This window comes from Ochlerotatus camptorhynchus, unplaced genomic scaffold (genome assembly GCF_037179485.1).
Source record: "Ochlerotatus camptorhynchus isolate MF236.1 unplaced genomic scaffold, CSIRO-AGI_Acam_v1.1 ptg000180l, whole genome shotgun sequence".
NCBI lineage: Eukaryota > Metazoa > Arthropoda > Insecta > Diptera > Culicidae > Ochlerotatus > Ochlerotatus camptorhynchus.
Genome location: NW_027040670.1, coordinates 2,676,765 through 2,693,346, shown reverse-complemented (window position 1 = coordinate 2,693,346; position 16,582 = coordinate 2,676,765). Strand labels below are relative to the sequence as shown.

The 16,582-nt window shown below is 37.5% G+C and overlaps 1 protein-coding gene across 1 annotated transcript in view; it reads right to left on the bottom strand.

Moving 5' to 3' along the window:
* The window catches only part of LOC135701934 (knirps-related protein-like), a 161,527-nt gene extending 145,582 nt beyond the window's left edge, over window positions 1–15,945 (bottom strand). Inside the window, exon 1 of the mRNA XM_065222886.1 lies at window positions 14,661–15,945. The gene's annotated coding sequence lies outside the window, so the exon portion shown is untranslated. The remainder of the gene's footprint in view (window positions 1–14,660) is intronic.
* Window positions 15,946–16,582: the final 637 nt, after the last annotated feature.

Here is a 16,582-nt window from a genome sequence, read left to right as displayed (position 1 = left end):
CCACCACCGCCAGCAAGAGTTCAAAGCGCCGTTTGGTCGCTGACCTACGGTCACCTTCCTGCCTTTGCTGCGCGTAACCATAGGTACTAAATTGCTCATTGTTATTCACGTGTATCTTGAACGGCGTCTTGCAAGTGCGCGCCCCGGCTACACATTTGCTCTGCAACAGCAAAAAAAAAACAGAACACAGTGCACTTATTGTTCTGCGGTCTGATACCACGGCTCTCGCTGAGCTGTTGCAACAATTCTCATGCTTTGCGTCGTATGGTCTCTTTCTGCGCTTCCAGGCTTGTGGCAATATTATGATTTAATACGGTCTATTGAGAATAATTAAAATGTGATTTATAAACACGGTTTTCTGTTTTACACGCCTTGGACCGGCGCGGGGTGGTCGTCGACTGCATCGGCGATCGTCGATTTTTGACGGCGTTGTCGGTCGGTGACGCGGGGCCTGCGCTCAGGTGGTTATGTTTTATAAAGTGTAATTTTGTGCACCTTAATGACGACCATCAATCGATTAGCATATCTTTGTGTGTGGTTTGCTCCACCGAAAAGCCGCCGACACGGTCCGGATTTGCACTTTAATTGTAACTGGCTGCTGTTGCTGCACTTGAATGTTTTGTTTTTTTTTTTGAGGAACAGGGTTCGTCGCTTACCGGCGACGAGAACAAGTCATTTGTTGATTCGATTTGTTCCGGGGCGATGCGCCGTGCAGCACCGTCTTCAATCCCCAAAAGTCTTTCAACTCTGAAGTTTTCGGCTTAAAAGCGATACTTTTTCTTAGCGTGCGCAACACATTAGTTAGGTTTAATTGCTTGCCCGCTCTTAAGAGCAAGAGTTTTGCGTGAGTTTACGGGCCAGCGCTGAATCTATAAAAGTTAATAAATGTTAATTGATCGGAGTCGTAAATTCTCACGATTTCGAGAAAACTGGCTGAGTTGGGCCGGGAGGGTGGCCCAAGGTGACAAAGCGGTTGCCTTTGTTTATTTTGGTTTCCATGCGCGGTGGGGTGTTAATTAACATAAATCGATCTTCGTTTGAGCGGGGTGTTGATGGTACCGAATGGCGGGAAATGGGAAAAAAAGGGGGAGGGGATCGTTCGTAGACACTGATGATCGGTACCGATTGTTGATTTGTCGGCGGTGAGATCTTCTTTTGCGTGCCCGAGGTAAATTAATTAAACGATTTTGCAGCGTGTCAATCGCTGTGAAACGGAGTGTCATAACATATGGTGCGAGTTTTTAAGGTGAAGATGCGCGCTGGACGGTTCGTGTGTAACTCAGTAAGAGCAAAGGTGTTGCAACATGTTGCATCGCTGGACTGAGTTGAAAGGTTTTGATAGGCTGTTTGAGAGCGGTGGTCGATTGATGCTTGATGTGGTACGATCAGGTTTTTGATCAGTTGTAGAGTGAAACTTGAAAATCGAATGGAATGGACGGAGGGAGAGGGAGGCATTTGATTCAGGGATTTGAGATAGCCGCTGGAGACTTGCAGTACAGTCGTTGAAATAGGATTTCACACCACAATTATCTTACTCATATCTGTTAATGGATTAGTTAAGTTTTCTTTATTATCGAGACTTTCAGCTGTGGGCTGATTAATCTCCTTAACTAGTTAATAAAATATACCAACCGCTACGGCCATACTATAATCAGACTTTGAGTGTGCGAATAACAAAACTTCAGGTAATCATGTTGCATATAAATCATGTTTTTTTTTAATAAGAACGACAGTGTCCTTTAGCTCAGTTGGTGAAGGTTCAGCTAAAAAGCAATACCATACTGGAGGCAGCTGGGTTCGATTCCCAGTCCGGTCTCGGAATTTGTCAGGTTGGAGAATATCTCAACTTCCCTGGGCATAGAGTATGATTGTACTGGTCAGACAATAATACTAATGTAAAAATGGTACAGACTTCAAATGCTCTCAATTAACAACTGTAAAAGTGATCAAATAACTCTAAACTGACAGCCGGCGTAATGTCCCAGTAGTGACGTAATAAAGCCAAAAGAATAGGAACCTTGGTACGTTTCCATTCATAAGAGTTAGTAGCTATTATCGAATTCAAAGAGATGCTCATGCTCCATCTTCTTGTTCAATCACCGGAGCTACTGAACGCAAGAAAATCTTGGATGCTGGATCGTAATCCGTAATTCGTTCGCTGTAGAATCGATTAAATCGAATCCTATTTAAGCACGTTGGAAAGTATCGCTATCGATTGGGGCACACGATGTCGACACAACCGTGAATCGGAAAGTCCATCCAATCCCGTATCCCAACCCGCATTAGACATTCAACTATTTTCGTATCCTTTCCAGGTCTCTGCACTGTCTCGCTTGTCAAGCTGTCCGTGTCACAATACCCGTCTCGATATCTCGATGATTCAGAGTTGCATTTGAAACTAGATCTGTTCTCATACTTATTTTCTGAAAAATTCGGTACAACAACAATTATATGATTTTCTTACAGAAACCTACTGTAAACTCCAACAGCTTACAGCTAAAGTAAAAAAGCAAGTACATATACATAAACACTGAAGTTTTAAATGGAAATGGTAGCTAATAGGTATTTCTCATTTTCATAATACTGCATAAACTCAACAGCTTTGTTCTGGAAAAGTTTGGAAAAAACAGCCAAACTGGAAGCAATGGTTCGAAGGAAACTTAAATCGCGTTGTTGTTGGCTTGTTGATTTGTGCTATGCGATGTACATGCCATGAACAGCACAACAGACCTCGCATATTCAGCCACGGTCGCACTTTCGTGCGTCGTTACCTCTTTCAGTTGGAATAAGGGCAAGCATCGTTTAATCTGAAACTTTATCAATTTTTATATTTTAACCAAATTTTGGAACACATAGTCAAACACATTTGCTTTAAATTTAATAGCGTTACAATCACTCCAAAGCGCACATTTAAGATGTTATCAGTCAGATGTTATCAGCCATCGAGTTATAGAATTATCACCTTATAGAACAAACATCCTGGAGGAAATCAGTTGAACCATATCTCAGTTGTTACATTTCGAGATATGAAACACTGAGGTATGGAGAATGGACTGTAAAGCCAATAGTAGGGTTATTCGGCTAAAAATCAACTTTTCTTGATCTCACTCTAAGAAAAATCTAATTATTCTAGAGCAAGAAACATTATCCGAGATGTAAAGATCACGGACATAGAATATTGCATGCGTCTAGGACTTTAAATCTCAACCATGAAAAATTAGGAAATTGGGGATAAATTTTTCAGTTCCAGGACCAATTTTTTTGAATTAAAATTGAAAATTTCTAACACACACAAAAATTAAGAAAATCGAGTGGCCTGGAATAATTTTCGATATTTTGAACATATCGAATGCAAGTACACAGTCTTGAAAAATACAATTGCTTCTGAAACATTTAAAACATGACCTTGGCCATAGAATGTATTTTCCTACATATACTTGACCATTTGTCGATTCTGGATTACAAGTCCGGGTTTGAAAAGGAACTCAAGATTCAGCGATATGATTTTTTCCTCGATGTTTGAACCAATACTGAAGATACCGGGTTTCAACATTTTTTTAAATATCTGTTGAAATTTTTCAAATTAAAAAAATAACACTGAAAATACGTCGAGAGCTCGAAAATTTCCCTAGACATTTTTCGACATCTAAGGCTTGGAAAACAATTTCAGGTCTAATTTTTTTTTTTTCGAAACATCAGAACGTTTGTGAAATAGTCTATGACAATCAGAAGAAAAGAAAATAAATTAAAATTTTATAATCTGGACAAATGTTGATGATGACGGACTGGAATGCTAATGTAGCGGTGCCGGTGGTGTAGTGGTAAGCGTGATTACCCCAAAAGGCCTGGGTTCAATCTCAGTCGGCATCACCGGGATTTTCTGAGTTATAAAAGCTCTGATCAGGGAAGTAAATCTTGTTGGTCCCCGGTTCAAGAGTTAATGGGTCGATAGGGGTAGAGTCCAGGTGTGGGAATTGCCTCCTTGGCGTCGGTAGCATTGGTTCTCAATACGGAAATAAGATCGACGGAAAACAAATCTAAAAAAGAATAACAAATTGTTTCTAAAAAATTGCCCACCTTTGCTTGGCTCCAAACTAGGCCTATGAATTCTGATCCCGTCCTTTGAACTCACTTTGGCGTATGGATGAAGTTGAAAATGGAATGGAAAAATTGATTTGGTTGAAGCATTTCTTTTGTTAAAATCGGTGTAAACATCAATTTCGTGCGTTCTATATTATGTTTGGTAGCTTTAGATTTAATGTATCGTTCCAAATATATAATTGACTCGTTTACGCCGAAATCATGGATATATTTGATATTTTCTGCTCGATAGGCCAAAAATGGGCAATTGGGCCGAAGAAGATCTATACCCTACGAATACAGTTTATTTAGAAATTGTGATTAGCTTATTCAAAATTGTGTTCATTTTCGATAAAAAATGGTAGAACTTCTGCCAATTTTTCGATAAATTGTGTAGATAACTACTCAACCAACATTTGAATCAGAACAATAGTAGTACTATTTAGCCAATATGCTTTTTAAGCCAAGAACTGGTTTATTCAGCTTCAATCTGCTCAAATTGTTAGTTGGATACTTGGGCTTAATCACCCATTTTTGGTGTATCGAGCAGAAATTATCACACACAATCAATTCTTAATGTCTCGATATTGAAAGGATCATCGAAATATGAAGGGATCGAGGTATAGACCAATATAAGCCGTTTGAAGGGATCGAGATAACCAACGACATATAGATAAAAGGGGTCACATATCGAGATATGGAGCATCGAGATATGAAGAGTTTACTGTACATCCATGATTTCAGCGTTAACGAGTCAATTATACGATTGGTATGATACTTTAGTTCAAACCCCCAAAGTCAATTGTAACTCATTGCATGAATATTTGCACCCATTTTTTTTTTCAAAATCATAAGAAGCGCTCCGACCAAATCAGTTTTTCTATTCCCTTTTCATCTTCATCCGTAGGCCAAAATGAATCCAATGATGTTTCAATACGATAGGACGAAATTAGAATCCGTGGGCCGAGTTTGGAATCAAGAAGCAGTGTTAGATTTTTAACAATATTTCAACAATGTGTGACTGTTTATCAAATCTTACGGTACGTATGGAAAGGTTAATACATTTGGAAGTCATCTCTAGCAGAAATATTCCTATTTATTTTCAAACCCACTCGAGAAATGGAGGTTAAATGCGGGTTGTGCATAGTAGGCCAAATACTAGATCTACGCCCTATGGTGATTTTTATCAGTGAAGGTAACAGAAATAATTGTTAACCTGTATGCCCATTTTTATTTGTAAATGAGATTTATTATATTGACATTTGATTTATCTTGATATGAGTTGTCGTTAATTTTTTTCCACATCGTGATCAATTTCATTCGAAGTTGTCGCCAATTTATTTTGTTTTATCATATAAATTAAGACCAATCCAATGAAAATGACTTCTGAGTTTTAAATTTTTTTAGAATTAATTTTCTTAACATTTAGGGCTACTTTTCTGACGAGGCTTGGCAGCTCAGTAGTTACTAGAAGAAATTATGGAGTTCAATCTCAGGCTCATCCTCTTCCTTGCAATTTTTAACTTTGCCTTTTTCTATCCCCACTAGATTTAAATGAAAACGAATTCTGCTTTAACAAACCGATCGCATCATTTACCACAGTGAATCCTGATCTAAAAATAACCCACCTCACTAAGACAATTATCATCCCGTGAATGCCGTGGAGATGCAGAGGTGTATTTGGTCTCTAGTAACAACGGACGTCAAACTAATCTTTTTTCCCTCCCCCAAAAGACCGTGAGGACACGGTCGGCACTGTGGTTGATCTATAAATAGATTGAATTAGTGCGCTTGTACATTAAAGATGGAAAGCTAATCCCATGCACCATCTACGTGGTTCTCTGTGCAAGTGCATTAGTTCTGATCAATCAAAGAGGAGCAACATCGAAATGCACGGTTTTTTTTTTAAAGTTAAATTTTCTCATGTTCAATTTAATTGGAGATTTTTACAAGTGCTTATAAAAGCTGAGTCAAAATTAATTTATGAAAACTAGAGAACAGATCGTTAGAAACTGTGAAAATATTCTCATACAAATTGTGACCACTTTACTGGGTTGGTTGTAGACCAAATTTGTTGGAAAATGTGGTTTGAAAGATGTGACCGATTTTGTTATAAGTTGAGACGAATGCCTATACAAATGCTATACATTTTGCTAGATTTTTTTTAAATCTTTATTAAGGAGATTTTTAGACTATGGCTAGTTTATCTCCGTAAGAAGAAATTTCGCATGGTTTTTATTAAAAACTCTTGAATTTCATTTGGAACTGTTAGGAATTTTAATTTGCCATTTCTTTGCAAAAAGTTTTATGCGGTTCCATCACAAGAGTAAGTTAAGATTGAGCGATCAGTTCTGTACAAATTTATTCAATATGGGTTGAAGTTGTGACGTTTCTGTTAGAATTTGTGTCGCATTTATTTTAAGAGTACCAATGTTACTATACGCTATGACTATTACCGATAGAAAATACAGAAATTTCGTTTAAAATTTTAATCAGTCGAATCGATTGGGGGCCATTGAGACTTTTTAAAGATCATTGACGCTATTTTACTGACGGTCAATCAAACAATTATAATTGATTTTTTTATAGTATCAATGTTCAAATGTCGCATAACATTCATGAATACGCTTAATGAATCACTAGAATGTTTAAGCTTGGAATTTTCACCTGACAAATATCAGTATCATCAGCGATACGAATGTTTTTCCATTAAAAATATGCAACTTTTTCTTATAAAAGCATTTAAATTTTAGAACAACTTAATTTAAATATAGTATCATGATTTCACAAAATACGTGGGATGATTTACTGAATTTATATTCAATTTGATTATTTATCGTATTTCATACTGTAAATATTTGAACCAGTAAACAAGAATCTTTTGTAAAAATATCCGGACTATCCTCAAAAAAGCAATCAATCAATTTCCTGTCCATATCCCATTAGCTATATTTTCATGAATTTTCAATCTTGTCTTAAAATTTTACTCAGCCGAAATTTGATGGAGCTCATTTTTATTGAAAGTTATGAATTGCGTTATTACTGGAATACTCATAGCTAAGAGCTAAAAAATGCAGAATATTTTCCATTTAATTCCACTAAGTATGTTGAAACCGACTACAATCCCAAGTAACCAACAAGCCCGCTAATTCACCTTTTTGCAATATAAGACTAATATGCGGCTAATATAAAGCTTAGCATGCCCTATGTTAGCCGTGTATCAGCCTTATATTGCAAAAAGGTGAATTAGCGGGCTAGTTGGTTACTTGGGATGTGCAGTCTTCATCAGTGTCAATCTCACTGAAGACCTAGTGAAGTCGATCCCTCTTAAGTACTCAACCCCTAGGTAAACATGTCAAGATCGTTAGTGTTAATATAAAATTGCAATGTGCCCATATAACTAATAACCCAAGTAACGAAGGAAAATCTAAACAATTCTGTAGCATGGAAAAATCCCCCAAAGGCTTGGTAGCCGTCATATTGAAAGTTGTTACATATTTATTGTATTTTGTTCGAACCGGAGTCAGAGTCGATGAGTTGGAATCGGAGGAAATTATTTTGAATTCAGAAAAGAGAAAAAAAAATACCATAAATATTGCACGGTTATTTGATCAAGTTTTGTCAAATAAAATGTCAGTTCAAAATAATTAAGCTTGTAACTAGCTCCGACGGAATCAGCTACTGACTGCCGTATATCAGTCATACATTTGAAAATGGCTTGGTACGGACTGTGCAAAAACAACGTTGACCAAAATTTTGGGAGGTTTAAGTAACCCCTCCCCCCCTCTTCTCCGTACACCAACGTAGTCATTCTTCCATATGGACCGTAGATACTCATCATCAATTTTGTCACAAACAATGAACAATTAATTATCGGCTCCGTAAGGCTATTGCGATTGACCCTTGCAAAGAAATGAACTAGATAATTAAAAAAATAGCTATATTTTAACAGCTTAGATCATTCGAGGTCATGGAATACGAAATAATGTCAGAGAGTCATCGATTCACCATGGAGTGACTGAATTACCTTTCTAGGGGATCCCAAATAATGTAAAAATTCTGCATTTGGGGTGCTTCATTTCGAACAGAAGTGTTAGATTTATTATACACACTTAGAAAACCTATTGTAAATTTAGGTGCTCTGCGAATGATACATACGAGCGTCAATTTTGACATAAAACTGAGTCATAGTAGACGCAAAATTAAGCTCAATCAAACGTACTTTTCGTCAAGTAACGAACTTTACAATCTCGGAGCATTTAATTTTACAAGACAAATGTTTGTTTAAGTCTCATCCTTTATGTCAAAGATGGATTCCGTCACGTATAAAATTAAGTATTTCTAAGTGCTTAGGTCACCCAGAATATGAGTCTGCGCAAAAAATGGTAAAGCTTGACGCCAGCTTGAACCTGCCTCAAGGCAGATGGTAAAGGCAATACTAAAAAGCAAGACCAAGCTGGAGGTGGCTGGGTTCGATTTCCGTTCCGGTCAAGGAATTTTTCAGGTTGGAAAATTTCTCGACATCCGTGGGCATAGAGTATAATTGTATTTTCCACACAATTTTTCTAATGCCGAAAAGGGTACAGGCATCGAAATTGAGAGCTTAATAACACAACAAGCTAATATGCGATTAGTAATAATCTTGAAACGCGAGGAAGAAGAAGAACAATAATAAGAATAAGAAGAAGAAGAAGAAGAAGAAGAAGAAAATAAAGATTTAGTGGTCACGTAAATGGTTTGAAGTTTACATGGAGGTTTTGGTTAATTAAAATGGTTCTAGATGTCGTCTTCTTATTATTCGGATTTCAAGCTTATCGCTTAGTGCTAATTAGCTAATGGCGTGCTCTCAACTTAGTGTTCTAAATGAACTTCCGGAGTTATTAATTGAGAGCTTTCGATGCCAATACCAATGCATGAATTTGTATATTGTGTGACAAGCACAATGATACTCTATGCCCAGGGAAGTCGAGAAATTTTTCAACCCAAAAGATTCTCTCGACCGCACCGGGAATCAAATCTGCCGCCTCCGGCTTGGTAATACCGTGCCTTTTCCTGACTAGGCTATGAGGCCTCCACTACTCTAGATGTCCAAACGTTAAATTTTTAAAATATATTATTACCAACGATCAACAAGTCTGTTGTTGTTGTGATGAAATTTAAGTTGTTGTCTGGCACAGATTCAACTATCAATTCATGACCAACAATTGAAAAGGTTAAACCTTGTAAGGCCATTTTCTCGCGAACCGAAGCCTACATTCGTAAACGTAAAACACAATCAGGTAGAGGAGAATTTCCCCTACCTGTTCATTTTGTTGGTTTGCGTTGATGGACTTCGGTTCACTACAAAATGACCTTACAAGGTTTGTTTACAGGCCTTTTCAATTGTTGGTCTTGAATTTACCCTATTTTGAAAATTTTCCACATCTTTATCTTTCTTGAATTGCTGCAAAACTAAACATAACAATAACATGTTTATTAACCATTGTCATGGCAACCATATATTATTATTTTTTTACAGTAACTAAAACCAAAGCTAGAGGGATAAAAGTGACATTTGAAATTGATCCATAGTAATTCCCATACAAAATTCAAACGAATTGCGTAACCGTCCTACACGTCCATCAATCTTTACCATTTTTTGAACAGATTTATATTTTGGGGTTATGAATGGAACTGGAAGGTGGCCTATAAGAAATCAAACACTTTTTGCAAAACGAAATACACTAATGTCCACAATTGTAGTCAATGTGATAAACCCCAACACACATTCTAGTTAGCTGAACACACATTCAGCTGCATAAGCCATTTCTTGCCTAAATAAGCTGCTTATGCTAAATAACGTTCATTACAAATGATCAAATTTTAAGAATTCCATCTTGAAGAACTTTTTGAGTGGGTTGAATAATCTGCCGCTCATGGCAAATCAACAAGCCGAGAAAAACGCATTTTAAGTTTGCTTCGTACCACTGCTTTTTCTGTGTTGGGACAAGCTGTCTGGCAGTTTTTCGAAACTTTTCTAGAACGAAGTTGCAGAGTTCATTTACGATTACGAAAATTTTGGTGGTCAGATTAATTTTTTATTCAAAAATTCAGTTTTGAAGAAAATTAAAATGGGATCTATAAAACCATATAATGTAAGAATTTGTTCAATTTTGAAGGGAATATAGGGTAAAATGGGGTTTTGCAGAGGTCACCATAAAACGGGGCTCGCACCATTCGATTCCTAGGATAATTCCACGTTAATTTGGTGCATATCCGTTTATGCATTATAGTACCAATTCAAATATCCACTTGATTTATTTTGTTTTTATAATTTGAGGGGAGATCGGGCAAAACAGATGTCCTTAAGTCTGGACCATCATCATTCGATTCTCCGGACATTTTTACATTACTATAGTGCAATTGCGTGACGCCAATATATAAAACCACATGATATAGGAGTTTGTTCAAGTTTGAGCGGAATATAGGGTAAAATAGGATTTTTCAGAGGTCACCATAAGACAGGGCTCACACCGTTCGATTTCTTGGATGATTGTACAAAAGTTAAATGCAAATAGCTCAATATTTTTTCAGTCAAATAATGCTTTCCGAGTGTTTAATCTTGTTTTAATTGGCCAAGGGGAAATCGGGTAAAATGGACCACTTATTGACGTCTGATCAAAGTAAAACTAGCTCCTTTCAACTCCCCAGCTAATTTTACAAGGATAAAATTCACGTTGGCTTAATCTAAGCGCACCAAGTTCAGTTTATGGATGATAATTATATTTTTCTTCAAAAATTAGTGGTAAATCGGGCAAAACGGACCACTTCCCGAAGTCAAACAAAAATTTTTTTCACATAAGATAGGCTATTTTGCAGGACTCCTAACGTGCGCCGTCTAATTAAGTGGGATTTTGGGTCGATTTTTCCCCACTGTGCAACGTGTTTAAGTATCGAGTAAGTATCGATTACAAATTTGCTTAAAAACATGCAGACTTTGTATTGCTTCTATGCCCAGAAAAGTCGATAAAATTTCCAACCTGAATGATTTTCTAGAACATACCACCCAACAAACCATTAGAGCTGATTAAATGCTAGCAATTTTTTAGCTGAATAAGCTCTTATTCAGCTTTCAATGTTTGAAGGGAAGGAATCAAACTCGCCACCTCCGTGCCTTAGCTGATTAGGCAATCCATGACCCTAAGGAATGGTTACATATTGGTAAATTGAAGTAGAGTTGGTGGAATCAGCTAAATCTTATTATTTGAAAACTTGATTCAATCCCGAGCAAAGTCTGAGACCAAATTGAAAACTAAATTTGATGTTGTGATGTCGCTGATAATGATTACTCAGGTCACTGTCATGTTGGTTGTATAAACGGTTGAAATATCAACATCACATTGAGAACTAATTTTGCTATCAGTGAGAGCAAACTGAAAACTCAATTTGATGTGCATTTTTTTTCTGTTGATAACAAAACGAATATTCAATGCTTAGGCAATAAAATCAAAATTTGCTATTAAATTTGTCAATTGCGTAAAATTTAACCAAATAATGATTACAGTTTGATGTTTAATTTCGATTGCAGTAAAATTTAATTTCGATTTGCTGTAATTTTGATGCTGTATTTTGCTCGGGATGATCGTTCTGGATGATTATCGCTGAGAAAAACACTAAAAATTACATTCGTGTTTGATTAGGCTGATTGTTGTATCTGATGTATCAAAGACATTTTCAAGATGTCCATTTTACTGTCACCACCCCTAAGATGAACTACATACTTATGTATGATTTTGTCCTATATAGGTTAGTTTTCATTTTAATTAATTCAGTTTGGCTAAAAAATGTTATATGAAATTATGGAATAATAAGAAATTATGACAATATTGTGTTTGTGTTAGTTACAAGAAAAGATTGTGAAGTTTGTGTTTCCCACATTGCCAATTTTGCTACATGAGAGTCGCAATAAGTGATTTGGTTATTTTTCTCATCCACTCTACGCTCAACACGCTTCGTGAAAAGGTGATCAGAAAATCGCTCATTGTTACTCTAAAGCTAAATTTGACTTTAGAAAAGCTAAATTCGATTTTGGAAAAGTTTAATTCACCATCTTTTCTTGTTCCTTACACATACAAAATACCATCGTAATACATTATTATTCCATAATTTCTTGCAAAATGTGTTCAGCCAAAATGAATGAAAGACACCCTGGTTATAATTTAGGATTCTATGGATGCAATGTTATTCGGCTTTTGATTGTCTGGGATCATGGTTGAAAATCAGTAACGATTTACTATGCCCACAATTTTCAAAGATTGCATAATACAGAAATAGGATTCGACATGAGACACTTGAGCAATCACTGTACAAGTACGGCCGCAAAGATGCACAGCTACAGCGTGGCTTACAAAATTGTTCAGTGATTTTTATCAGGAAAATATATTGAGACAGTCAACTAAACAATTGAAAGTAAACGGATTATTTCACACAAATGATAAAAATAACATAATATGTACCAAAACCAAACAAGCAAAAAATAACGTTTTGGATACTTCAAATTCACTTGTTAATTTTAAGCCATTAAACTAAATGTACGAACTGATTTCGAAAAATTTCACTCAAATCTGTAAAAATTAAGTATTGCGCTTTAAAATCTACATCCAAGCCCAGACGATGTAGAGGGTATTTATGGCCCATGATGAAAACTCTGTGCATTGGTTTAAAGTTTGAGTGTAATTTCATGAGCTTTTCTCTTCAACTTATCATTTTTCGGCCAAATGTTCAATTGAGTTTGAGTTTTAAGAACCGTTGTTTCCATTCCGATAATAAAACTGTGTTTCATACCTTTTCAAGATTTAATTTCACCCTGTTTGAGATTCTGTGTCTAATGGATAGAGAGCTTCACTTTTGCACAACACTTTAATTCAATCAGAAAGCAGTCTTTAGCCAAATTGCTTATAAGTATTAGGCTTCAGATACAGAACTGGATAACATTTCGACACTGAGCATTCAAAAGGACCAATGTCGCAAACATAACCAATAGCTTCTTTCGTAAATTACTCGTAATTCAAAGTCCATCCACCCTGTAGCAACCAATTCTATCGAATAATCTAACTCACCTAACTTTCGAAAAACTCGCGGAAGAAGTCATTGATCAACATTGCCATACCAGCATAATAATTTTAAACAAAATATGAATCTCCGTCATCCCCAAGCTTTAGATAATATCTATTCAAAACAAATTTTTCACTTTTTCCTGCTGCTCTTGATCAATTTTCTATTGAGACTAATTTCACTCCCCAGATTTACCACCCATATCGTTCAAGTCTATTTCTAAACATCGATGAAATTATGGTACTGCAGAAATTTTCCAACACTCATTCATTCGACAGCACGAAGCAATAAGCGACGAACCTTTCATGGCTATGATCATTCGTATTGATTATCCTAAATGTTTCAGAATTTGTTGTACATCTTAAATGTTTGAATGGTTTGGTTGGACATGAAAGCCAGATCATGTTGATTTGCAAAACTCATCTTGGAAATTTGATTATTCGGTGCATTGAGTACGACTTCTCATCTCGTGTCGACTGGCAATTTAAAGTCGTATGCATTGCACCCAATGTTGATCCTAGACCACATGATCAACTTTAGTAGTTTCATGGTTAAGGAAATTGAAATTGTTGTCTACCTTGGAGGAACATATCATGGTATCATATATCATGGACATTATGCATATATGACAACTTATTAATTCATTAATCAATTCTGATTAATTGAACGTTTTATAGGAGTCACAGGTTATATCAAGGATATTATAGAAGTTGTGATTAAATCAAAAGTTTGTACGATTATCGTTGCTGTTAATCAAAAGCCCGTCGGTAAAAAAAATCTCGGGAATTTTAAATCATATGCGGAACTTCAATCCACCTTCCATTACATGGTCGTTCATTCTTACTCAGTGACTGAGTAAAATTGTATAACGCAGATACCATAAAAATTGGGTTTACTCAAAACTCTATGTAACCTTATGAAAGTTTAGTAATGCTTCCATGAGAGAAAAAGAGATACCAAATTACTCAGTAATTGAGTAAGACTAAACGACCGTGTGGTTCAAAGAACGTTCTATAAGAAAATTAATTAGATATACAATCATACAAAATTAATTCTTACTAATTATCATACGCCAGTGCTGAGATTTGTCATTGCAATTAAAATATTTCAAGCGATATTGACAAAATTATGTTTGACATTGACACTGGAATTGGCTATTACAGAAACTTTCGTCAAAATCTTACGTCAAAACTGTAATTTCATGCATTATTTTAAACATTATTATAACCCAGACAATTAAGGACGTAAATGCTTGCTCACTTTAACGGTTGCATAGATTTAGTTTGCTAAGTTATTTTCGTTTAGCTACCCATTTAACTAATAACAAACATTGCACATCTTCATACTTGACTACATTGTCACTGACAATTGCCATAGTTTCCTTTGACGATCAATTTTTCCCCGAGTGTGTGACGAAAGCTGTTCTGTCAATATCGCCATGTATGGTCGTCCCAACGTTTCCCACCTTGGCACCTTCCACCACTCACCTTGAATAATACTCGCGATCAGCTATTCTCGTCCAGATATGTCTGCCTTGTCCGGACCGGAGTCGACTGTGAAATTCTAATGGTACCGAAGGAATTTCCTCCTTTTCTTCAAACAAAGCTTAATCTTCACACTTCCAATCAGCTATCCATAGCTCTCCGGTTAACACTTCCGAAAGAGTAAATTTAATTAACACAGTCGATCGAACACAATCAGAGCTCGTTACTATCGTTTCAATCACTTGGCCGCACACACATACACACGCAAACAGAGACTACTGCCGCTTGATGGGTTCCAATTGCTCTCGAAAGTCTGCTGTTTGTGTTCCTCGTTATAACCGTATTATCACCACATTTATCAGTACCGCACTAATCTTGCGTCAATCAGATCACTTTGTCTCCAAATCCATCCATCCAGTTCAATCCAAGCTTGTTGTTTTCACTATCAATTTTCGCTCCAGATTTTCGAACCTTCCACGGGTTAGGCCAGGATCGGTGGTCGTGTGGCAAACAATTAACACCGATCTGATAAGCACTTCAAACTAGCAGAGCAGCCGAGGCGAGGTTTGTTGTTATTGTGTTCTGGTTGTTCTGCTTTCAATTTGTAGTAACTCGTTAATTTGTAATTCATTCACTGTTTACCAACGATTAGCTGGTTTGGTGTTTTCTCCTAACACGCATCCAATTATCTTCCACCGTATTCAGCGAGGAGCTGCGATTTGTTTGTGTTTATTTTTTGTAAATCCGAACAAGATCATATTCTTAACAATTGTTTAGTTTTTTGTTTTGTTTGTTTTTTTTTTAATCGATAACACTTCCTTATCAGTACGCGTGCACAATAAATCCGCCGCGACCAGTCGCTAAAAACCATCCACACACAGTACACGATGCGTCCGCAGTGCGAGTCAGACTGAAAAAAGCGGAAACTGTTTCGCTGGACCGGGGTTTCGGAACTGTTAACCCCGCACGCTGCCGGATCACTGATTGCCTGCACCAGAAGGGCTCAACTCAATCGCGCCAGAACCCACCGGGGGTTTCACCAGCTACCACCACTACACAAGCACAAAACACAATGCGTACACCACTGGAGGCGCGCGCCCGTCGTACCTCGTTATCGGTGCACCAGCTGGTCACTGCTGCCGTTGCTGCAACATAAAACCTCACGGGGCTTCTTACGACCTGCATAAGGCACACACCACTCGACTCGGGCTCAACCGGTTGAGAGGAGTTCAAAACAATAACCTTCTCTCGGTTCCACAACACCACAACCTGCACACCATGTGATCGAGAGCGCGCACATTCAGTAACTGAAACCGAAATTCAGCGCCGAACGGTTCGGTACACCAGCGGAAGAAAAAAAACCCCCTTGCAAGCACGAAGAATCGATCCCAAGACGTTCCTATGCTTGTGTTGGTACTCCGTCTTGCGTATGCTACACTATAAACCACCCCATCGAGACAGTCTACACCCTACAAGAGCAGAAACACACCACGCTCTTGCTTGCAACAGTGTGAAGAATATAGTGGGCAACGGAGACGGCAAAGAAGCATGCTGCTTGCTCAACTCAATCGCAACAGGTAGCACGCGCCCGCATCACAAGGCACGAACGATAGAAGGGGAAACGATCGAACCAATCAGCGCATGGAACCGGCCGGTCCCGAGGGGCGGAGTCTCACCTATCATCGCGCTCTGCCACCACCGTCGCTTGCCCAACATGTGCGATATTAGAAACGAGGCGGAATCCAGATCTAACGTTGATCTGGTTTGATGCTTCAATTTTATTTTATCCACACGTCGTTCGTCGTTTGACGGTGGGCTGGTGTTGGTATATTCACCTCAACCAATACCACCGACTGTCGTTTGCTCGTGGCAGCACCCGTATGATCAAAGCGATCGCCACCTCGCGACGGAGATCTAAACACTCC